This window comes from Cheilinus undulatus, linkage group 18 (assembly GCF_018320785.1).
Source record: "Cheilinus undulatus linkage group 18, ASM1832078v1, whole genome shotgun sequence".
NCBI lineage: Eukaryota > Metazoa > Chordata > Actinopteri > Labriformes > Labridae > Cheilinus > Cheilinus undulatus.
Window position 1 is genome coordinate 40,527,971 of NC_054882.1, and position 24,315 is coordinate 40,552,285.

At 39.3% G+C, this 24,315-nt stretch overlaps 1 protein-coding gene across 1 annotated transcript in view; it reads left to right on the plus strand.

Moving 5' to 3' along the window:
- The first annotated feature begins 6,102 nt into the window (after positions 1-6,102).
- LOC121525989 (transcription regulator protein BACH2-like) overlaps positions 6,103-24,315 on the plus strand; it is a 75,621-nt gene continuing 57,408 nt past the window's right edge. Inside the window, exon 1 of the mRNA XM_041812238.1 lies at positions 6,103-6,213. The gene's annotated coding sequence lies outside the window, so the exon portion shown is untranslated. The remainder of the gene's footprint in view (positions 6,214-24,315) is intronic.

Below are 24,315 nucleotides of genomic sequence, written 5' to 3' on the forward strand. Positions count from 1 at the left end.
AAAATAATCGTCATTATTTTCCTAATTTCACATTCAGGAATAGGAAGATGAATTGGGAGTATTGTTTTGATTTGTTGGTATATTAGGAAACTAATGAGGTGAAACACTTTGTCCCAGCAGTGGCTAGAACAGCGAGCAGCTTCAGAACGCCAGGTTAGCAGCCTTCTATGCTCTAAGTGTGTGTTCCTGCTTTAACTGCTTGACTGAATATGAGTCTGCAGTTTCCATAGCAATGCAGCCGTTTTTATAGATCCCACCACTCCATTCAATAACAGTTTGACATGCTCTGTGGTAAGTTGGTTTTATACTTACTCACAGAAGGAGAGAGAGGACTGCAGGACTGAATTTGATCCCAATGTCTGTTATGAAGGCAGAAAAAGGAAATTTTCAGAGAGTAAGACAAACCCCTATCAATCCTACAGTTTTATTATTTTAATTCTCATAATTTTCCTCTAGTTGACATGTCCTCTGTGCATGTGTGGGTTCTCTCCAGCTTCCTCCCACCACCAAAAACATGCTCATCAGGCTAATTGGGGATTCTAAAATTGGCCAGAGGTGTGAGCGTGAGTGTGCCTGGTTGTCTGACGTATGTCAGCTCTGTGATTGACTGGTGACCAGTCCAGTGTGTACCCCGCCTTTTGCCCAATGACAGCTGGGATAGGCTCCCATGACCCCCAACAGGATAAGCGGCATAGAAAATAGATGGATGGATAGTTTTCCTCTCAAACAAAACTGAATCTAGTCTAGTTAGATGTCTTATTAGGACAAGGCTCAAAGTCAATATTGGATGCTTGGGATCTTTGGGCCATCAGGCAGCACTGCATTAAAGACAGGCACGATTCTGTACTGGAAATCACTGCATGAGCTCAGGAACACTTCCACAAATCATTGTCTATCCACACAGTTGGCCGTGCATCATGTGAATAAGAAGCCATATGTGAACATGATCCGGAAATGCCACCATCTTCTCTGGGACAAAGCTCATTTAAAATGACCTCAGTCAAAATGGAAAACTGTTCTATGGTCAGATTAATCAAAATTTGAGATTGTTTTTGGAAGCCACGGATGCCATATTCTCCATACTAAAGAGGAGAGGGAGCATCCAGCTTGTTCTCCTGGCTCAGTTCTAAAGCCTGCATCTCTGATGGTATGGGGTTGCATTAGTGCCTATGGCATGGGCAGCTTACACATCTGGAAAGGAACTATTAATGCTGAAAAGTAGAGAGTTTTTAGAGCAACATATGCACTCATCCAGACAACACCTCTTTCAGGGAAGGCCTTGACTATTTCAGCAAGACAATGCTAAACCACGTACCACATCCATCACAACAGCATGGCTTCATAAAAGAAGAGACCAGGTCCTGAACTGGTCTGCCTGCAGTCCAGACCTTACACCACATTCAAAACATTTGGTGCATCATAAACGATAAAACAGGTAAAGAGACCCAGGACTGTTAAGGAGGAATCCTACTTCAGACAAGAATGGGACAACTTTCCTCTCCCAAAACTCCAGCAACTGGTCTCCTCACTTCCCAGACATTAACATACTGTTGTTAAAGACCCTGTCAAGTGAAAATAAATCTGCATTTAGGTTTGTTGTATGACAGGTCACTGTGTTATGAACCCCTAAACTAAATTTCAGTCAAATATAACATTTCTAAGTTTATAAAATTAAGCTTCAAAATCATACAGTCCTCTCAGATTTTAAAAAAATGTTACAATCTGAATGCAGGACAGCACTCACACTATTATCCTGCCTCTTGACCTTTTGTTGACCACAGAAGAAGAGACAATGTGTTTTATGGCTCAAATCTCTGCTCTGATGCTTTAAATGATCCATATACCACTGTGGATGATAGATTTGACAAATTTACCTCACAATGAACATAAAAACAGCATTTTAACTGTTAACTTTCAATAAAGGCAGTGACGTCAGCTAACAACAGGCTGGACTGAGATGAACTGCTCTGTGATTTTAGATTGTAGTGTTAGGGGGCGGGCCCATTCCCACTGTGGGCTTGTGACATCATGAGTCCACATATGAGTCCACATATTGGCCCCGCCCAAATTAAACCAAGCCAGGAGAGAGGTCAAAAACTTTCTAATGAACTAAATCCAGAATTCAGTCAAATGTAGATCAGTGTTTTCACATGTTTACAGCAACCATATTCCAACATTTTAGTTTGCTAAGACATAAAAGTTGGATTTCACTTTCTTTTAAGAAGAAAGGATGCTACACAATGGTAAACAAACTACTTTTTTGAGATGTGTTTCTGCCATTAAATTCAAAATTAGCTAATATTTTACTTTAAATGGTAAAATGTCTCAGTTTTAACATCTGATGTGTTGTGCCATTTAACTAAAGTTTTAGAGTGCACACTTTATTGTGGAGCTCTAACAAAATATTATACTGTCTGGCTGCACAGAGACAGACCCTTACCTCCGCCAAGGAGGTTATGTGATCTGGTGGGTTTGTTAGTTTGTTTGTTAGTTTGTTAGCAACATAACTCAAAATTTTGTGGACGGATTTTGATGAAATTTTCAGGAAATGTCAGAAATGGCATAAGGAGGAACTGATTAGATTTTGGCACTGATCCGGAACACCGTCTGGATTCAGGATTTTTTTTCTGTTTCTGATTCTGTACTATTGGAAGGTCTACGCTGTTACCACTTTACACCAGGAGATGGCAGACATGAGCAACTTCAATCCCAGCAGCATTTTGGGTGTGTTTGTATTCAAAGTTTTGGAGTTTGAAAGATGTATGCCCGGTAGAGGAGACGACTTGGAGTGTAACAGAGAGAAAGACAGCGAATTGTAGCGAGAATACTCACAATGCTGGGAGGAATAAAGGAATATTCATCCTCTGCCATGACTTCCAGTCGTCCTGTGAGACCATGGGTGAGACTGTCAGTGCATCAGTTGGCACCAGCAGGCAATGCTTCCACCATGACAGTCCACCCATAGCGAAGCCAATGTTTTGCCTCAACCTGTGTTCACCCCACCGGGGAGGGAGTAATCAGCGAATGCCGTGGTGGGGGACACATGGGGGTGGATCCAGGAACTTTTTAAAGGATTCTTCACCATTGGGAGGTAGGGCTAATGGCGGAGGTCTGCGCTCTCTGAGTGCTTTTCTAATTCTAACATGTTTATGCAGCACCACCAAATAGCAGCAAATAAACTGTGATTTGCAGCACCAGGTGTGACACATCTACGTTATTTTGTTAACATGAGCACAGAGAAGTGCTTTAAAGAGAGCTCACTTTAATCAGGGATCATGAAACAGGTGTATCATCGTATCCAGGCGTGCCAAATATGTTTACTTGTGGGCGTGTGTCAACAAAGTCCAGTTCTTTTCCAGCTCTGTCACTATTTCACTGTTATCAAGTATATTTCTGTCTTTTAGTGAGTTTGTATTAGAGCGAAGGCCATCTCTTCTTCAGCATTGGTGGAGTGAACATTTGTATGGTGGAGGACAGGGGTAGAAATAGCGACAAACTAAAGGGAAAAAAAAGTACATATTTATGATTTTGTTATGACATCAGTTTCAAACCAGTACACCCCAGAAGTCTTCAGAGAGGTATCAAGGAAATTGAAGCAATGCTGTGGAGTGCAAATTGAGACAGACACACAGACAGACCCAATGCAAATTATAGGAGTAAGATACAGGCTACTGTATAGTAGTATTCATCATAACACATTGTAGCAGGCTTGCTAAGATAAAAAGAATCCCAATCCCAAAGAAGCAACAATCAGTGAGGGAATTATTAATGCCAATCACACATTCACAAATGTATTCTGTCAGAAACAAACCCTCACATTGGTTTTAAGTTGGTATGATGACAGAGGACATCTTCACATTTTTTCACTCTTGCAGGAGAATTTAATTTTTTTTCATCCCTGGCTGAAGCTGTTTGATAGCAAGAATAAGATTTAGCCTCCATAATTGGCTATCTTCTTCACTGATAGGGCCCTTAAATTGAAATCAGACTGCACCATAAAGAGATAAATAGGATAAAGAGAAGAGTAATGGGTTTTGCAACGTTGCTCAGGACACAGTGAACAGGACAGAAGGTACGACACGCTTCCTAACACAGAGTTTAATCCTGCGGGAGCTAGCAGAGCTCTCACATTTTATCAGTTCGCCACAGACAGACACCTCTTGGGTTTCATTCTGAGCGGCTGGATTCAGATCAGCCCACATTCTCAATGTCAAGATGTTATAAATAGCCAGAACTGATTTGGAGAGCTCCTCCAGCAGCTTGGAACAGCTCAGATGTTCTCAGGGGCCGATCCACGACTGGTCTGGCTCTCAGTGACAAATACAAGACACACTTCTCGCTAATTAACATATTTATTAATCTATACTTTTATCTATAGTTATTTCAATGGATCATGCAGCATAATATCCAATGATGAGCTTAATATTTATAATTTAGATATGCTAAAGGGTGTAGCCCCCACAGCATGTTTGACCTAGGTTCATGGAAACTGGCAGGCTGATGCATCATACCAGCACCTACAAAAAAACCTCTTGGACAAATACCGCCAAATAAACAGGAAGTGTGCTATTTTAATTTTTTTGGTGAAAAAATAATGAAACAAAGCAGCCATATCCAGATGTTATCTCCTCCAAGAGTGAAATTTTGAGACCAACTCAATATTTTGTTTGCTGTTATAACAGGCATTTGTAAGTACTTTTTATGGACTAAAATGTTTTAATTCAGCCACATTGGAGGGTTTTCTATCATAAAAGACCTGTCTATTGTCCTGCTGCAGAACCCAAGTGCATCTGAGCTTGAGGTCACATGATGGATTATCTGGTCAACAGCAGAATTCATGGTTCCATCAGTTAGGGCAAATGGTCCAGGTCCTGAAGCAGCAAAGCAGCCCCAGACGGTCACACTGCCACCACCATGTTTGACTGTTGGTATAATGTTCTTTTTATGAAATACTGTCTTGGCTTTGTACCAGATGCAACAAAAAGTTCAACTTTTGTCTCAGTCCACAGAATATTTCTCCAAAAGTCTTGGGGATCATCAAGATGTTCATTTGTTGAATGTGAGGCTTTGTGTTCTTTTTGGTCAGCAGTGGCTTTAGCCTTGGATCCCTTCTTTGGATGCCATTTTTGCCCAGTGTCTTTCTTATGGTTAAGTCATGAATACAGACCTTAAGTGAGTCAAGTTAGGCTTCCAGGCGTTTAGATGTTCTGGGTTGATGTGCTCTTGGTAGTAATTTTGGTGGGCCGGCCACTCCTGGGAAGGTTCGTCACTTTTCCAAGTTTTCTCCATTTGTGGATAATGGCACTCATAGTCATTTGCTGGAGTCCCAAAGCTTTAGAAATGCCCTTGTAACCTTTTCCAGACTGATGGATCTTGAATTTCTTTAGATTGCGCCACGATGTGTTGCTTTTTAGCATATCCCACTTTGTCTGACAGCTCCCATTTAAGTGAATTCTTGTTTAACAGATCAGGCCCGGCAGGTTTTGGTGGCTTTTATCCCTAAATAAATGGAACCATCATTTTTAAAACGGCATGCTGTATTAACTCAGGTTATCTTCTTCTAATATATTAGTTTGTTTGATGATCTGAAAAACTTGGGAAATAAACATTAAAAGAAAAATAATGAAATCAGGAAGGGGCAAATATTTTATTACAGTACTGTAAACATGCTTTTCAGAGACCTTATACTGTTATTTTCATTTTCATAAAATTGTCTTTGTTGATTTGATAGTTTAATGTTTTCATTGTAAATAAATTCCTGTTGTTTTGTTATGAAAATACTATGAGAGACTTTGTGTATGAGTGGTGCTCTATAAATAGCCCTACCTTGACATAATCATTACCACAGTGCAGTCTGTTTATATGCATGTGTTCGAGTGATAAACGTAGTAGTAATAGTAGAGAGCAGCACTGCAGCGTCAGGCACGAGGGGGGTGTCTCCATCCTCGTAAGAGCAGGAGGGGGCCTCGGCTTGTTGTGAATGAGGGCCAGGATGACGTCACAAGCCAATGTCAACAATGCAGCTCCTACAGGAGAAAAGGCGTTTCATCCTAACACACACTCACTCTCACACACACTAGAGACCCGTCTAACCACTGATGCCTGCGGTGAACTAACGGCGTTTAAGCTCCCACTGTGGACTTACAAACACAAAATGAGGATTCACTCGGATTTATCTCCGAAGAACTGAACCAAGACGAGCAGGAAAACACGGTAAGTGTCCGTGTGTCACTGGGATGATGATAACAGACTTCCATCCATCCATCCATGGAGCTTTTACTACGATACGCTGCTGCCCAGCAGACAACGGGAGCCCCTTGTCAGCCGTGGATTTGCTCCGATAATCTGTCTGGATCTCCTCGCTTGTTTGTGTTGTAGTAAATCTGCTGCTTTCCAACGGTGCCAGTGCTGACACCGTGTTTGCGCCCTCCACGCAGGTTTCTTTGAGGTGTAAACCCACAAAACGTGCGTAAATATGACGTCCAGATTGTAACGTATAACACTAACAACATTATTACTGCATCAGTTGTTCACTAACTTTATCAAAAAGACCCGTTATTGTTTTATTCGACTTTATAACCGATTTTATTTTGTAACCCATGGTAACGCTCTGTCAGTTAACGTGATGTCATAGAAAAGCAAGCGCCCGTTAATTTAATGAACTTCTCGCTATTTTATGTCTTTAAATATGGTTTACAACCGAGCCAAATCCCACTCCTCTTTTAATAAAATCCCATAAAACCATTCTGTTTGGGGAGGGGGGCACATGTTTTGCACGAGAGAGCCACAACCTGGGACAAAGGAGCCAGCCTCCCACCCCCTTATTCCCGCCCTCTGCTGCTGTGAACACCCACCACGGAATAATAAAGCACAAATTCCTCTACGGGCTTTATCGCAGCGTTTATCTCCTCTGACTTTTCTAGAAAATGATTACTCTCCTATGCTTGAATCTCCAGGCTACTCCAAATACGGCACATAATACGGCATCCTTTCACGTGTTTTTCTATTTTCACATTAAAGTAATGCACGCCGACCCCATTAATTAAGATAATCTAATGTGACATATTGTTGAATTCCTGAAGCCATTGTGGACATATTCTCTTTGTTATCCTTCCTCTCTCCGACTCCTGGTGGTAAAAACTGCAATATCTGCACCACTGGGTGGTGGGGGTTACATACAGTTCAGCTGAATGGAGCAGATGAGAGGTGATGGAGGCCAGTTATCACAAACACTTCAGAAAGCATTTATTCATCCTGCTTTGCTGTAAATGTTGCCTTCATATTTGTGCAGAGATGTAATGGCACAAAGAGATGGCCAATGAAAATACAGAGAATTATGTGGGTGTACAGTATTAATGGCATAATATCTTTATTAGCAGAAAAAAGAACATAGTAGCTTTCTCTCTGCTCAAGTTGCTTGTAGAGCTCAACAGTGACTGCTACCGCTACCGGTATAATTTCTCCCACAAATAGATTTTTGTAACATCCAATTCTTGGAGAGGGGTCTGTGGCAGACCATACAGGTGAGATGCTGTCTCTGTCAGTACAGAAATATACGCTAAAACTTTCTAAATAAAATCGGAATAGACCTCTGGTTAGGTTTAGGTAAGGGTTAGGATAACACATTTAAAAATCAGACCATCAAAGCCTGAATACAAAACTGGGTAAACAGTTTGCTTAAATAAAAAAAGCTTGAAAACAAACAAACAAAAAAAATAACAGTGAAAACATTATAACATAGCTTATGTAGCTCTGTTAACTCCTCAAGCTACATACTAAAGCTTCCCTCACAAAGCAGCTTTGTAGCCATATCATTTACATAGCTATGTTAGCTTTAGCTATGCTTGTCAAAGCTCATGTTATAGATAATGGAGCTACGTAGCTAAAGTAGCTATGTTGTTAAATCTAAGCTTGCAAAGTGGCTACATAAGCTATGTAGCTGCATTATCTATATAGCTACTTTAGCTTTAGCTATGCTTGCTATAGCTCACGTTGCTGAAACTAACTTAGCTACAACAGCTTAATTACATAGTTGGCATCATAGACATGGATACGTAGATGCCGCGTGTATAGTTGCTGCTCAACATAGCTGCTGTGCGTCTTCCGGTTCGCCATCTTGGAACAGGCATGATTAGCGAACACTCAATATGAATAAGCCTACTTCCCTGCCCTACCTTGCTTAATCCTCAATCAATCTACATGAAATCTGTTTTGTTATTAAGCTGAAAGCTTGAACATGAAACTAATTGCTAAAATCAAGGTACTGATTGTGGGTCTGATCAATTTTCCCTGCACCCTGCATATCTGTATGATATGAAGAGGGAACATCAAATGTAAAAAAAAATTAAAATCTATAATGAGATTGTTTCTCCAAAAATATGTAGGAGAGAACACTTGCTGATACATATATGTACACACATAACAATTTCATTAGACCACCTGTAATACTTCTCAGGGACCATCCAGCATTATGAAGTGCTTTAATGCGGACTCTTTCATTTTCAGTGAGCTCGCCGTGTTTTACCATTTTGAACAGAATTTCAAACTGAATTCATCTTTTCATACCCAAATTTGAGCCGGCTCACTGGGCTTCTCTGAGAAGTCAGAAATTAATCAAGCATAACATTCAACCACTAAAACTAATTTTTCTCTTCAGGAATGCAATAAATAACTATAATTTTTTTTTTTACTATTTGACATATTAATCAAGAAATAATACTGTGCTTTACTATTTTTTCAGGGTTTTTTTGTAAATCAGTAAATTTGAAAATTCATGGATAACAATAATAATTATATTTTATCATTAAAAATATTACTTGGGTTAAAGAGCTTCTACATATTGGTGTATTAACCATTGCAGAAACATAAAAAATGATTTTGGTAATTACCAATGCTGTTAATTTAGAGCAGCTGTGGCATAAACCTTACTTTGGGTGGTGGTCTAATAAATATGTTAAGCACTATATATATATATATATATATATATATATATATATATATATATGCGTGTGTGTATATATATATTTTACACAATGGCTGACCTCTGCTTAATTTGCTACTCCTGAAGGCGATGAATTTCCGACTCAAACCCTAGCAGAAAAAGGTCCACATGCACATCCAAACCTAGGTGGACAGCTGCTGAGCCAAAAAGGAGACTAACAGAGAACAGAAAGACGTCTTGCACACTGCAGGGCTCCAAAAATACAATTATTTACGTTGGTGCAATAAATAATTGTATTTTTGGAGCCCTGCAGTGTGTGAGAAGTCTTTCTGTTCTCTGTTTAACACTCACAGAGCCACGTGCAGATCCTGAAACTTCAAGGCATTTTGACTGTGTAAACTTTTCTCTGAGCTGATCATCAGATGATCCATGGGGGACAGAGAGAGGGATCTACATGAGGAAAACTCAAATCTCAACAGGTAAAAGTCCAAAAACTTCTCAAAGTTTTATCACCACCTTTTCAATCCACAGTCACTGATGCTGCACACAACAAAAAGTGGCAAAACAAAAGCAACTTTCACACTGCCTCTCTTTTCCATGCCTGTTACGCCTTCATTCTGCAACGCCATTCTGTATGAAGGCGGCCGTTCCGCAATGGGGGGTTGATCTCACCCCATCTCTGATCCGGATCGAGAGGTAGTAACAAAGCCGTAACAGACTTTTCCACAACAAGTGTGAAAGGTCGTCACAGCATTCCGCAACGGCGAGTGTGCGCTGCTGTCTCCATAAACGAGAGATTTAAAAAGAATAAGAAAAGAATAATGTGGATTAACTGGAGAGTCTGTGAGGTTAGAGAGCTGATCACACTCTGTACAGGAGAGGAGAGAGCAGACACATCTCAGCTCACAGCAGCGTCTGAAAAGTTCTCTGATATGTTCAAGTGAGCTCAGTACTCTGAAGTTTCCAACTTCCGACGAAAATACGTGCGCTTTGACACTGCTTAAAGTTGAACCTCCAACTCAGAAACATGGAGGAAAAAAAGTCAATTGGATCTAATCAATCAAAATGAATGTTCATGTTATTTTCCACATATTTTATTCAGAAAATACAAAGTTTTGAACCGAGAAATCCGGAGTTTCGAGTTTCAATGAAAGCAGCAGCTCGGGCATTCCTTCTTACCTTAATTGCGGAATCTCTGTGTAAAAACGGCTTAAGACAGGAGTTCCTGACTTATCTGATCATCTTTATGTTGTCTTAAAGCCAAAATCAAACAGATTAATACTTAGACTGGCAGCACAGCTCACCGCACTTCCCACCGACTCTCTCTTGCTCTCCGGGGTGCAAATCATACATGCTTATTGTCACATCTTGGGAATTTTCCTACATTGAAGTCAAATACCAGTCTTCTGATGACTGATTTATGGGTCATTTAAATAGCAGAAAATTAAAGCGATCTTATTTTTGGATGGGGCGGTAAGAACTGCTTGTTTTACTATCGCCAATAAATGAATATCATTCGTTAGTTGTATATTTTGAGTGAAGTATTGTACTTAATTACGTTATAAAAACATTGAGTACTGAGTAAAAAAATAAATACTTAAAGCCACAACAAGAAGGTCCAAGCTGTCTGTCAGCAACATTAAAACAACCAGTCGTTTGGCTTTCACAATCACATGACGGTCAGTAAGCACATAGCGAGAGAAAGATTCCACATTCCCTCCCACAACAGCTGTTGCATTGTACTTTAGGTTAGATTAGCACTTAAAAGAAACAACCTGGTTGCAGGTCCATATTTAGGGACAGAGCACCCACTTCAGAGCGAGGAACCTATTGTATTTGTGGGTGTCAGCACACGAAGTTTGAATTTTTAATGCTGTCTGCCCATTTAACTGTTTAACTCTAACTCTTTTGCCTGTGCCAAGATAGCGGCCACGTAGACATAGTGTCAGATAGCGAATGTGGCGTATCCATATCTATGGTTGGCATAACTATCTTAGCTTCAGCTACAGCTAACTACTCTAAAGCTAGCCACCGTTCATGTAATTATTTCTAAAAAGGGTTGATATATAATTTCATCCCAGCTTAGGCCTCTAACCTTTTTTCTTTTTGAAGTGTTTGCTGCGTAATGTTAGCAGTGTGGTTATTTCATGATTACTACAAATTTTGTTTATGAATAAAGTTGATTAAAAAAGAAATTCTAAACCGGATATAAGCTGTAGGATACTGCAAATAACAACACTCACATTTTGACAGGGACCAAGGTTATTGTAGATAAAATGAATTAAGGTAATCTGGATAAAATCTCCAGTTTTAGTGTTTGACAGCAGCAGACTGACTGACATGTACACCCAGGCCTGGAGAGTGTACAAGACCTGACTGACTGAAGGAGACTTCACACAATGGTTTGTTTGAGGAGTTCTATACTAATTGAAACTAAACTGAAATTTTAAACAACAAGTAAAAACTAAATGAAAATAAAAGCTAGTGAAAATGATCAAACTACAGTAAACTTAACTCTGTGAGAGAAGCAGTCAGAGATGTATACAGACTTGAAATCCTGGTCCAAAGGGGGCAACTGGACATGATTAAGGTTTTTAAAAATGTTTTGCCTTTAACCCATAAGTCTCCTCAGTTTAAGCCAAAGAGGATATGTCCTAAAATTCTTTTATTTTCGTTTTTAATAGGGAGACAAAGTCATCCACCTATTTGAGCACTTGTGAAGATAAAACATAAATAGACATAGAGACAAAGTGGAGCAGCAGGATGTGGAGTGGGACCTTCTGACTGACGTTTCTCTAAATCAGCTGTCTGCTGATTCACAACTTACCATGACTTCATCTGCTGTTTTTGTGTGTGTAGTTGTGAGAGTGTGTATTTGTGAGAGAGTGTATTTGTGAGAGAGTGTATTGGTGAGAGTGTGTATTGGTGAGTGTGTATTTGTGAGTGTGTGTAGTTGTGAGAGTGTGTATTTGTGAGGGTGTGTATTTGTGAGTGTGTGTAGTTGTGAGAGTGTGTATTTGTGAGTGTATTTGTGAGAGAGTGTATTGGTGAGAGTGTGTATTGGTGAGGTTGTATTTGTGAGTGTGTGTAGTTGTGAGAGTGTAGTTGTGAGAGTGTGTATTTGTGAGTGTGTGTAGTTGTGAGAGTGTTTATTTGTGAAAGAGTGTAGTTGTGAAGGTTTGTAGTTGTGAGTGTGTGTCACACTGCAAACATCATGAATCACTGCTCACTGGTTCTGACTGAGACGTGAAGTCCCTCCTTTATCTGGTGGACCAACAAACCCATTTATACCATGATTTAACAAAAGGAAGTTATATCTGTGTTTAAGGGCATTAGGAAAGATGGTCATCCTTCATGCTTTCAGTGAACACACCTCAGTGTGACCTGAAACGGTTTGATATTTGACTGCTCTGAAGGAACAGATCTGGGATGTCTTCATCTTTCTGATACAGATATGTAGACATGACTGATGTGCTTTCAAGACTGACACGGTTTGCAGTATTTTGCTAATAAAAGCATGGTTTTATTTTTGATGGGAACTGAGGCTCCTTTTAGAGATCTGGATTATTTGGCTCAGTAATGAGAGACCGTCTTTTGGATCCCAAACAGCACTTCCTTTGGTTGACATCTTGGCCTTTAAAACATGAACCTAAATGGAGAGGGGAATGCCTCTCCCATTGTCCACAAAAGGAGCCAGCTATAAGAACCAACTCGTCCATGAATGTCACGACAACACTCCCTCATGACCTGACTTTAATTGCCATTTCAATCTAACCAGTAGCGTTGGGCGAGTAATTAAGTTAGGAACTATGATTTTAGCTTCCCACAGTCATAAAAATGGTCACCATGCCACATGCTGTGATGTGCTTGTTTTGTAATGTGTGGTAATGGAGTGCACTCCATTACCACACATTGACAGACTGAGTAGTCTCTGTACTCAGGTGCTCACAGCTTTGTGCCTGAATGCATTACATGTAAATATTTTTGTTGAACAGGAACTTATACATTTCAGTTTACACCTCAAAACACGTAGGTCAATCTGAAGCCACTGAATGATCGTGTTTGTGAGGTAAAGAGAATTTAAAAGCAGCAACTGTCAAAGCATATTCACTGTTCCTTCCAGTCAACACATCCCTGGTAAGAATGTCAGGCATGGTGCACTTCAGAAATACTTGGTACTTAGTTCTAGGATTAATATATTTCAAAGTAAAAGAGCAATCAGTTATCTCAGTAATAAAGCAATCCATGTTTTCAGTCATTGCTTTTATTATGAAGTTGTTTCTGTGCAGTTATTTTGTTCATGAACTGATCCTTGCTTTAGGTATCTGCCTTCAGTCATTAATCACAGGCGGTTTGTACATGCTACTTCAGAGATTTAAATCATCAGGCTATAGCCTATTCCTCCAAGATCTCACCTCCCTCTTTGACTCTTGCAGTGTTGAGTTTTTTAACATCTGCATGTTTTTAGGGTATGATGTGACCCAAGATGAGTGTCTTGACATCAAGCAGCAACCTCTGGTCCTGAAAAATAAAGCCAAAATGGAAGTGCAAAAAATACAATACGAGGAACGTCCACTTGAGGTTGACGGGGGTGAATTTTTTTGAACCACAAGGAAGAACCTCACTGTGCACCGATGGTGCATCTTATTTGATTGACAGACAGATGTTACCTATCTGACAACCAGAATGCTAGCTGACAGGAAGTCGAGCTCAGTGGGCTGGTTCTTGTCTTTGTTTGAGACAGCAATTTCAATATGGAAGCCACCGTGGATTGGCCTCAAAAGCTGTTTGAGTTTGCCTACTGTAATCACACAGCTGACATCACACAGGCTTTGTCCAACTATTTCTACAGTCTATGCTTGATATGTGTCAAGAGGTCATAAATGCCCAAATCTGATGATATCTGGCACATTTAATGCCTCTCTGTTTTCCAACCACCAGGCCATGGACCAGTCTGCGGGTCATTTGGTACAGAGAGAATAAAAAACATATTTTAATTCAATTTTAACTGTCTATCAGAGTCTAAAAATGTTTTCTTATCAACAATTACAAGATTCTTTTCTGTTATGTCATCCATCTGTGCCTGTAGACCTCTTGAGACATGTTAAGACACTTACCTCAGTCTCATGGTACCCAAAAGTTAAGCCCACAAGTGAGCTCAGATGAGTAAAAAACAAACATTTTTGCACATTTTATTTTGGCGTATTAAAGCCCCACACATTAACAGGCGGTCCATGAAACTGGTCCAAACTGGACCATGGAGCAAAAAAGGTTTGGGACAGCTGTTCTCTTCTATCAGTATACCATAGTATGTTGCCATGATACCTATTCATAACATATTTTCAGGTGTGCTAACCTCACACTAAACCAGTGGTTCCCAAACTTTTTCTGCCGGGCCCCCGTTTGGCAGGGGAAAATATTTTCAGGCCCCCCTACCCCTCACTGTACATATCAGCACGTAAAAACATGTAAATGTACAAGCATCACACAGTCATTCACAATTTTTTGCAAACAAACTCCTTTTTTTCTATAATTTACTACAACATAAGACCTAAAAATTTGAGTTATAAAACACTCTGAAGACAAACAATTCCCTGAAAATAAAAGCGTAATGAACATCTGTAAGATTTTGGGTCTTAACTGAGGCAATGGCAGAAAAACCTTTCTCACACTGGTAGGATGTTGCAAAAGGAAAGAGTGTGGCCAAGGCTCTGGAGCCCAGCAGTGGATACTGCATTACTTTTCTAAATGTTAGCGACATTAACTGCAATAACAATGTTGAATCTGAGTCACCAGCTGTTGTTGCTCAGGCTTGCCCCCTGTAATGACCACATGCCCCCCTAGGGGGGCCACGGCCCACTTTGGGAACCACTGCACTAAACACTTTCATTATTTGAAAAATAATCAAACTTTTTGTGAAGGAGATCTGTCAAAATAAGAGGGACCCTGTACATATTTTTCGTGGGCAACTTAGTTGGTCTGGGAACTGTAACGTGGAGAAGCGTAAACAAAAAAAAAAGGGGGGGGGGGGGGATTAAAATAATTTAAAATTGGGCAGAAATAGCTAAAAGGTAAGACCACTCACAGGTAAAAAATTAAGAACTTTTAAGAATTTTTATGGCATTGAATTTTAAACATCCAATTTCAGACTTTTAAGACTTGTCAAGGATCTACAGGAGCCCTGATATAGAGAAACCAAATGTCAAGAGAGCCACAGAAATTATGTTTGGGCTGTTGTTTGAATGGACAGTGAGTTCTGTTATCAGGTCATCAATGAAGATGTTATTGCAGAGTGTGGGTGCACGTATAAAGTGGAGTCATGTGAATGACCAAAACAGATGGTTATGCAAAATGTAAACATTAGTTAATGGTTAAAGACAAGAAGTGCTTTTATTTTATCAAACATGTTTTACAAGCCATAATACTGCCTGATCTGAAAGGTTGAGGTTGAGATATGCAAATTGTTTATGTCCCATCTATGTTGTAATTTCTCAGCTCTTGCACTGCATGTGCTAACTGCTGAGATATTTCTCCTGATTATCCTCCTCTGTGATTGGCTGATGCTGCCAAGTGACAGTGAGTACAGCCCAAAGTTAACACTGTCTTGTATTTTTTCACTTACTTTACTACTTTAATCATGCCTCCATGTCAGCGACAGCCAGGACTAGAGACATGTTTTAGGTTCGTCCATCTGCCCGTTGGAGCCATTCTTGTTAATGCAATATCAGAGGAACAATTTAAGGGGTTTTGCTCAAGGTTTGGAACAATATCCGTTCTGACACAAGGATAAATTCAATACAGTTTGGAGGTTAACAACTACCCCAGCCCTTCTGCTGGAACAAACACGGTGCTTTCACTGTCTTGCCTCTCTGAGCAGCGGCGCTACTGCTGGAAATGGACATGCACTTTAATGTAAACACGTGTACATTACACAGCAGATTTTCAAAGACTGTAATCAAAGAGAAACTGATGCTGCCCAAGTCTATTCCCATGTATGGTTTCTTTCTTTCATTCTTTACTGGCATTTGAAAGCACATCCCTGCACCTCTTAGTAAGGACTCTGAGGGCTTGAGCTAAAAATTGCAGCATCCTTTTTCTCTATCTCAGTCACCATCATGTCTACTGTGATCTTAGACCAAAGCCACTGATTTGCCACATGCCTAGTTAAAATCTAGACTGGGCTCACCTTTCAAACTTTGTGGGCGTGTCAGCATCAGCAAAATGCTACTTACAAAAGCAGATAGTATCTGCCAGGTCTACTAAAATGGATTGCTATTAATGGGTGCAAACTTGTCTTTGTGGAGCTGTCCTTGTGTTAGGAGAATAGTGTCAAAATGACGTATTAAAATACAACTCAAGTGAACACGTGGCCTCGGGCTTCACAGAGCTGCAGGATTCTCCCTCTTTTTAAACTTAAGACAAAGGGAGATAATATATTCTGTGAATAAAAGGTAGGGGATGTTTGAAGAGAGTTACACCAAACTTTAAAAGATTTTATTTTGTAACGTGATTCTTTGCAGGGGGAGAGATGTTCCCTCTGTATATATACTCACAATCAAATCTGCACTTATGGAGCATATAGGAAGCAAACGCTGACACATAGTACAGACATGTGAGTGGGCACACACACCCATCCCCCTCAGGGAGAGCGTCCTCCCATGACGGCGTGAGGATGAAAATAGAGCGAGGGTACAATCAGTACTAGTTGTGCTCTTCTCTCTTAAAACACACAACCATCCTCTAATGAAAACCTTTTACAGTTTTTAAGGTTTTTATATGTGTCACAGCCAGGCTTACCTGACATTTTTAACCTGCTGTGATGATGAAACAAAAACATTTTCAGACAGATTCAGTCTACAACCTTTACCTCAGAATGTCAGGAAACGTTAGTGGGTCAGTAACGGTCTTCTTCTGTTTCTAAAGACTTTTAGGACATACTCACACGAGGTGCATTTGAGCCCCAAAGTTTGACTGGTTTGAGTGCGCTGTGTGCTGTGTATGTGTCATATGATGACGTGTGCACAAGAGGCTACCATCTTCAGGCCAGACCGGTGTAAATGTTGGCAGCTATCTAAAATGTGGTCTTAGTATGTAAGTGTTTTTCAGTCTCCCCTATGGTTGCACAGAATAGAGTTTGGCAATTGCTATCATACCTTCTAAGCTTTGTTTGTATTGTACACCGCCAACGACAACACCATGGGGTGAAATGGCTCTGTATGTACTACATAGCCCTTTCCAGATACCAGTATCAGAAATACGTCCAATACTGCTTAAAATGCAGGTATCAGTATCAGTGAGTACACAAGTTTATGCACTGATCCGATACTGTTTGGTTTAATGTTATATTTTGCTTAGTTTAGCCATGCTAACTGTTAGCGCTATAAACCAGAAATCAATTCTTATTTGCCACCACTGTATGAATGGACTTCCGTTTTTGGCGCAAAATGAAGAACAACCAAGGGACCCGCTGCAGCTGAAGAGAATGTTGTCTGTGTGACAGTTTTTCTCAGAATGTGAACGTACAAGACAAGAAGTGACACAGTTTAGAAAAAGTTAAATAACTTTTGAACCATAAACTGCAGCCATTGTGTTTTCCGATTGACGCTATTGATGCCTTTGAATCTTTGCGGCAGCATTTTCAGCAAGCCTGGAACTCGTGCTAATTTTTGGGATTTTAATGATTAAATCCACGCCAGTTAACCCAATACTGAACATCTTTTTATCCATTTTAATCGAATTACGATCATTTATTACTGCTAGCTCAAATGTTAACCGCCATATTGTTTCCCTCTGTGAGTGTCTGTCAGCCAATAGCAGGCTGTTCCATAATCATGTGATGCTGCACGAAATAGCAGAAAGGAGAGATAGATTCCGATGCACTTGATGATTTATACAACTGTATACATTAAGTACATATCTGTATACAACAATTGTTAATATGCGAGTTGTAGTTTTATATTGTATTTGGAAAAGTGCAATGAAGTTTGTATTTTAAAAAAAGAGAGAAAGAAAGAGCCTGTGATGCAGCCTCCTATCATATAATTCTGATGATCAAGAGGGGTGGTTTGAATTCAGCATCCATGAAAACACGTGATCTGATCGGCTCTTCCTGTCCGGGGGGATTTTTGTCTTACTTTTGTCTGCACCATGTGACATCCTTTGGTTTCGTTATTTCCAGACTGGACAGAAACATGGCCAGAGCAAAACAAACTGATCTGTTGCTGAGACAACTTTTTACTTAAAACTTTAAAAAAGAGCAACTGTTGATCAGGTAATAAAAGATGCAGACACCAGAGTAGAACAATCCAATATTTTCATACAGGGAGGAGCAGAATAAAAGATCTGAGTGGGTAAAGGGGTGTCCCTTTACCCACTCAGAACAGTTCCCGGTTTGGAACAAGTTTGGTTCATTGATAAAAAAGGAACATAGAATCCCAGATTTACAATTTTAGATTCCTTTACATTATTTTTTTTTTTCTTACACAAGTGCAGCTCTTACCATTTCACATTTGAAATATACATTTGAATCAATCAACAATTACTTTTTTTCCAACTAGTGTTATTGAGAGCTATCAGTGATAGCAGTTACAGCCTGTGTTTGCAAACATGACACATACAGGAAAATAAAAATATACAGAAAACAGGCTCATATCTCCCGATTTGAAAAATCAAAAATAAATATGGCATTAAAATGCAAATTATCATTCATGCATCTTAAAGTAGTTTATCGTGTTTATGATTAATAAAGGATGCCGTATTAGCATTTTCAATAAAGATTTTAACCCTGGGATCCTAGTATGTCCATTTTAAGGGCTTTCATCATTTTTATCATTATTTTGAGTCGATAGTGACATCTTTGTAGACTGAGGCCTCAAATTTTGCCAAAGTTATCATTTTTCTTCATATTAAAAAAAAGTGTTGCCCATAGAACTCTATTGATGCCATATAGCTCCTTCCATCCTTGTTCGTCCAAAATTTGGACAATAGACTTCCGTTAAAAACACGTTTTTGTGATTGTGTATCTATGGCACCAAAACAACATATAGCAACCTTTTCTATGCAGCCACTTGATCACCAGGGCTCTAAATTTCACCATTCCACAGTGATCCAGCAGATGGTGCCAGCGCACCATTTTTACCCCTTGGGCAACGCGCATGCAGGACTTCTTCCATGGACTCAGAGTGTTTGAAGTGTTATTACATCCACTAAACATCATCAGAATTATATGAAACGATTTATGCCACTAGATATGGATGTCTGAGAGTGGGCTGCATATGTAAGGAAAAGTTTGTGTGCTTCTGTGTGTGTTCTTGGGTGTGAATCTGCGTCTATGTTTACAACCGGACATCCCGGAAGTGGAGTGTTTACAGTCAAAAATGCAGTTTCTGTGTTCTGCAGAATGGGTTATGGGGAACTTTGACCAATTTTAACTTTGCCTTTGCTGCAAAGGAAGTGGATGGACATGCATGAGAATGCATGTCCATCCTTTCGATCAATAGGTAAGAATATATCATATGTCAAATATGCAGTAAATTTATATATGCGCGTAATGAGCGTAATTGCAGTCACATTTTGGTTAGAGGTGGAAATGCACGTGTTCGTGATTCGTATCCTACATATTTCCTCTGATTTTTTTTTGCCTGTACATAAAATAAACCTAACATGAACAAATGCATTCGCTCACATATGATTTGGTAGAGGCTTGAGAAAAGGTTGGTAAAACTGGTGTGTTTTACACACCGATAGACTCATCTGTTTAGCATGGATGCTATCTCCAAGTCATAGGCATCGTGTACAATAACTGGCATAAAAAGGGTGTAACATTGATTTTTTTTATTTATTTTTTATTTCAGTTGAAGTTGTTGAAGAGATTTAAAGCAGTGAAAGTAAAAAAAAAATGTTAAAAAATGATTATTTTATAAACAGTTTTCTGTATGTCCAGAATATGGACGTACAAGGACAGATGGAACTAAAGAAAGAATTTTGGCACTACAAAAAAAATTCAGTGCATCAAAATCAATTTTACAACTCATCATTGACATGGCCCAGACTGTATTTATTTAATTTTTTTTAAATCTAGATCATTTTATATGGGAAATATAGTGGGTTTGTTTTGTTTTGTTTTGTTTTGTTTTTACCATAAAAAATAACAGTGACATGGTGTACAATAACTGGCTTAAAAAGGGATTAACATTGAATTTGTCTCTTTTTTTTTTAGTGGTAAGGGTTGAAGTTGTTGAAGAGATTTGAAGCAGTGAAAGTTTAAAAAAAAATGCAGGTGCATGTCCATTTTCTGGACATACTGGCTTCAACCATGCTTAAAATTACTAGGGAGCAAGGGTTAAAAAATGCCATTGCAGTGGTTACTCGTGCCAAATCCTAACATTACAACAGAGTCTGAGCAGAGCGCTCTCCTACCAGTCTGTGTAGTCTTTAAAATGTATTAACACTGGAAATATCTTCAACCCTCCTTGCATTTTTAAGGCAGCGCAGTGATGAGGAAAGTGCAGCAGGTGTTGCTGCTCTACCTCTTGTGGCGAGAGACAGGAGCCCACTTTTCTATTCGTGTGTTTTGAAATGCAGGCTCTTCTTTGTTGGTGGTTTAATCCCGGTTAGCAAACACCAGCATTACCGCCACCAAGATTGGTGGGTAAATATATGTCACGTCGTGTGACTACATGCACAAAACCATAACACCCTAGTGTAATGTAATGGCAGTTTCTTCACAACAAAGGCACAGAAGAAGAATTACTTCTTCTAAGGCTAATTTTGGGTAGATTTTAGTGATGGGACTGAGCATGTTAGAGAAGTTTTATACAGATCAAATCCATAATGCTTCAGCTTCATCTGAATCAGATCACATCTTTCAGAGTGCATGTTGAAAAGAGGATTTAGATTTCTGATCAGAATAAATTAAATTAAACAATAATCAAAAAATAATAAATAAGAAAAACTCAGAAATATTCAGCTATGACTTCTTGTCTCTCTTCTTCCTATTGGACTTAACCAGTACTTAACTGTGACCACAAAACTGAACTACAAGGACCGCTGTGAACTGCCACACCCCTTATATTTACACACAGAAATGCTCTGTTCATACCTGATGAAGGTCAGTCAGGAGCAAAGAGCTGAGACTGGAAAATCTTTTAAAAGAGACGGAACTGTAAATTGTAGAGGAAGTGTTTTAGAAAAGAGAGTGATATCAGAGGAATGATAGAAATGAGAGCTTTGTAAATGAACATGAGAAAAAGAAATGTTGAGAAAGAAATGATTCACAAATGTGGAAATAGGAATAAAGATGCTGCAGCACTGAGAGACCCTGCAGTGACCAACATGACCACTAGGGAGCAGATGGACAAACATTCAGTGACTGAATGAATGAATGAAGAGATGTGAGATTGGAGGACATCAGCAGCTCAATGGATCCATTCAACATTTTTTGTATCACAATAGGATCAACAAATTCATGAAAACATCCCTGATAAAACAGCATGAACATTTTTTTTTTTACAAACAGCAGTGAGTTATATAAATCTAATAAATATATAACAGACTTTAAAGTCTGCTGCTGTCTGTGGGAGAGACAGTGATACATAATTCACTCTCTCCGCTCGGTGGTGTGTGTGCAGGTGATCAAGGACGGGCTGACACTGAGTGATGATGTGTGTCTGTCCCAGGAGAGGTAGCACAGCTCGAGGACAGACAGAGCACTCCTCCACATCTCTTTCTCCTCTTCTTCATCTAATTTCACCTTTTCCTTTCTTCTTCTTCTCTTTCTCTCTCTCGTCGTCTATTTTTATCAACCCCACCCCGCCGCTGTGTCAGTCTGGAGGATTTCCGTGTGCTTGGCGTGTGGCCGAGGCATATGTCTCGGCCTCCGTTACTCTTTGTTGATGCAGTGTGCCAGAATTATTGATCAGGATGTGAAATAAATAAATGATTATCTTGTTTTATCAGTCACTTCGGTCCTGAGTGAAAGAATGTGATCAACACCACACATCTCAGCTTTTTCAGTAATAAAATGAACTGGTAAAGGCCAGTTTTAGCAGAAGTAAAGACCTTTGAACACTGCAGAAGACGTGAGAATTAATACATTCCTCCCATTGAGATTTAAGTCCAGAATCAGTCCACAAATGTTTTTTTAATGACAGGCCATTTTGTTTGTTAAAACGCAGCGCAGACAAGCAGCTGGACATCACTTACTGAACTTCTAACTTCTGGTTAAGCAGGGAAGGAATGGGTAATTAAATGCTAGTAATCCATGGTACAAATTAGTAATAAACTGCTAGTTTACCAGAGAAACAATCATACCTGAATGCTAATCCAGCAGGGAATGAGGAAGTAATCTAAAGCAGTTATTAAGGATTAAATTAACTGCTGGTTTACCAGGAAAGATCTTGCAGCTGTAAGTGACAGTTAGAAACTGACTTCTTATTCACCAGCAACTGAATAATGCTACTTATCCTTATATGCTGCTAATTCACAGAGGAATGAATGACAGACCAACTGTAAACTAGCAAAGTAATGAGTAAATAACTGCTGGTAAATATGGGAATAAACAAGTTACTCACCACTAGCTGACCAGAGAATACATGAACACATCACTGCTTTATAACCAGGTCATGAATAAGAATTAGAGTAAGAACTATAGTAAAGAACAGCCCAGTAAGGAATGAATGAGCAACTAACTGCAGATAGATGAGGACCTAAGCGCTAGTTAATCACTGATTTAATGAGAAATGTATTACTAGTTAACCTTGGACCAAATGAGAAACTACTCTAACTGCCTGTTAACCAGGAAACTAGTGACATGTTAACAAACAAGTTAAATGCAGCTTAACCTAGTAAAGATTCAGGACCTAAGTGCTAGTAGGGCGTGTCTGACTGTCACACTCCTGGTTAACATGCTAATAAATAAGTGATTCACTGTTAGCTAGCCAGCATATAAATGACTAACTGACTGCTTTATAAGCCAGTAAAGAATGAGTATTTCTAAAAGTAAGAACTAGTAGAGAACAGCTCAGTAAGGAATGAATCAGCAACTAACATCTAGTACCAAGGGAATAGTTGAGTTACTAACTGCTCATTAACCAGCAGCTAAGTGCTAGTTAATCACTGATTTAATGTGAAACATACCCCTAGTTCAGTGCTTCTCAACCTTTTCAGCCCGTGACCCCCAAAATAAAGGCATCAGAGACTGGGGACCCCCACTGAACCTGAAGGTGGTTGAACACAGCCGTGCACAATCAAGAATAGTCATGTGGAGACAAGGCTGTCCATAATGGGGATTAAAGGGGGAGGTCTCTGGGACCCAGCCAAACTGGGGCACCATGGAGGTCAGCAAAACCATGGTCCATTGTAAAGTTAAGTTGTGAAAACTATATTTTATATTTAACCTGAATAATAACCACTCATCAAATAAACAAATAGTTCTATTTATTCATTTGTGTGGTGAATAGCTTTCTTTAAATGAAAACTATTGTTAAAAACATAATTGAAATGGATTAAAAATTGCTAAAATTGGTTAATAATGGCAAAAATGGTGGAAAAGGTGGTAAAATTAGATTTATAAAGAATATATTCAGGTTAAAGTGGCAAAAATGGGCACAAAAAGTGGTAACAGGAATAAAAAGTGGCTGAAATGGCTGAAAGTGTAAATTTGGTGGAAATTAGGTGGTATGGGATGAATATTTGATAAAAACTGGTAAAATGGATTAGTTGTGGTTATAATGGGCAAAACAGGGTTTTAAAAAGTGATTAATAGAGGCTATAATAGGTCAACAGAGGCAACAATAGGCAGAAAGTGGCAAAAACAGGCAGAAAAAGGTGATGGAAAAATGGACAAAAAAGGGTGGCAAAAATGGCAAGTGGCAAAAATGTTATAGAATTGGTAAAATTGGTGTTTAAAAGTGATAAAAAAGGGTCAACATTTGGTCAAATTGGGGTAAAGTGGCAACAATGTAATTTTAAAAATATTGAAGGCATCTGGTGACCCCCTCTCAGTGTCTCATGACCCCCAGGGGGTCCTGACCCCAAGGTTGAGAACCACTGCCCTAGTTAACCTGGTACCAAATAAGTGACTTAGAGTAAGTTAACCACTTGTTAACTAAGAAACTTAAATGCAACTTAACAGGATAAGAATCAGTAACTTAGACAGAATCAGTGACTTAGTTTACCAAGGGATAAGGTAAAAACTAACAGCTAGTAAACCGGCTAGTGAATGAGGAACTAAGTCCTGAGTGAAAGAATGTGATCAACACCACACATCTCAGCTTTTTCAGTAATAAAATGAACTGGTAAAGGCCAGTTTTAGCAGAAGTAAAGACCTTTGAACACTGCAGAAGACGTGAGAATTAACACATTCCTCCCATTGA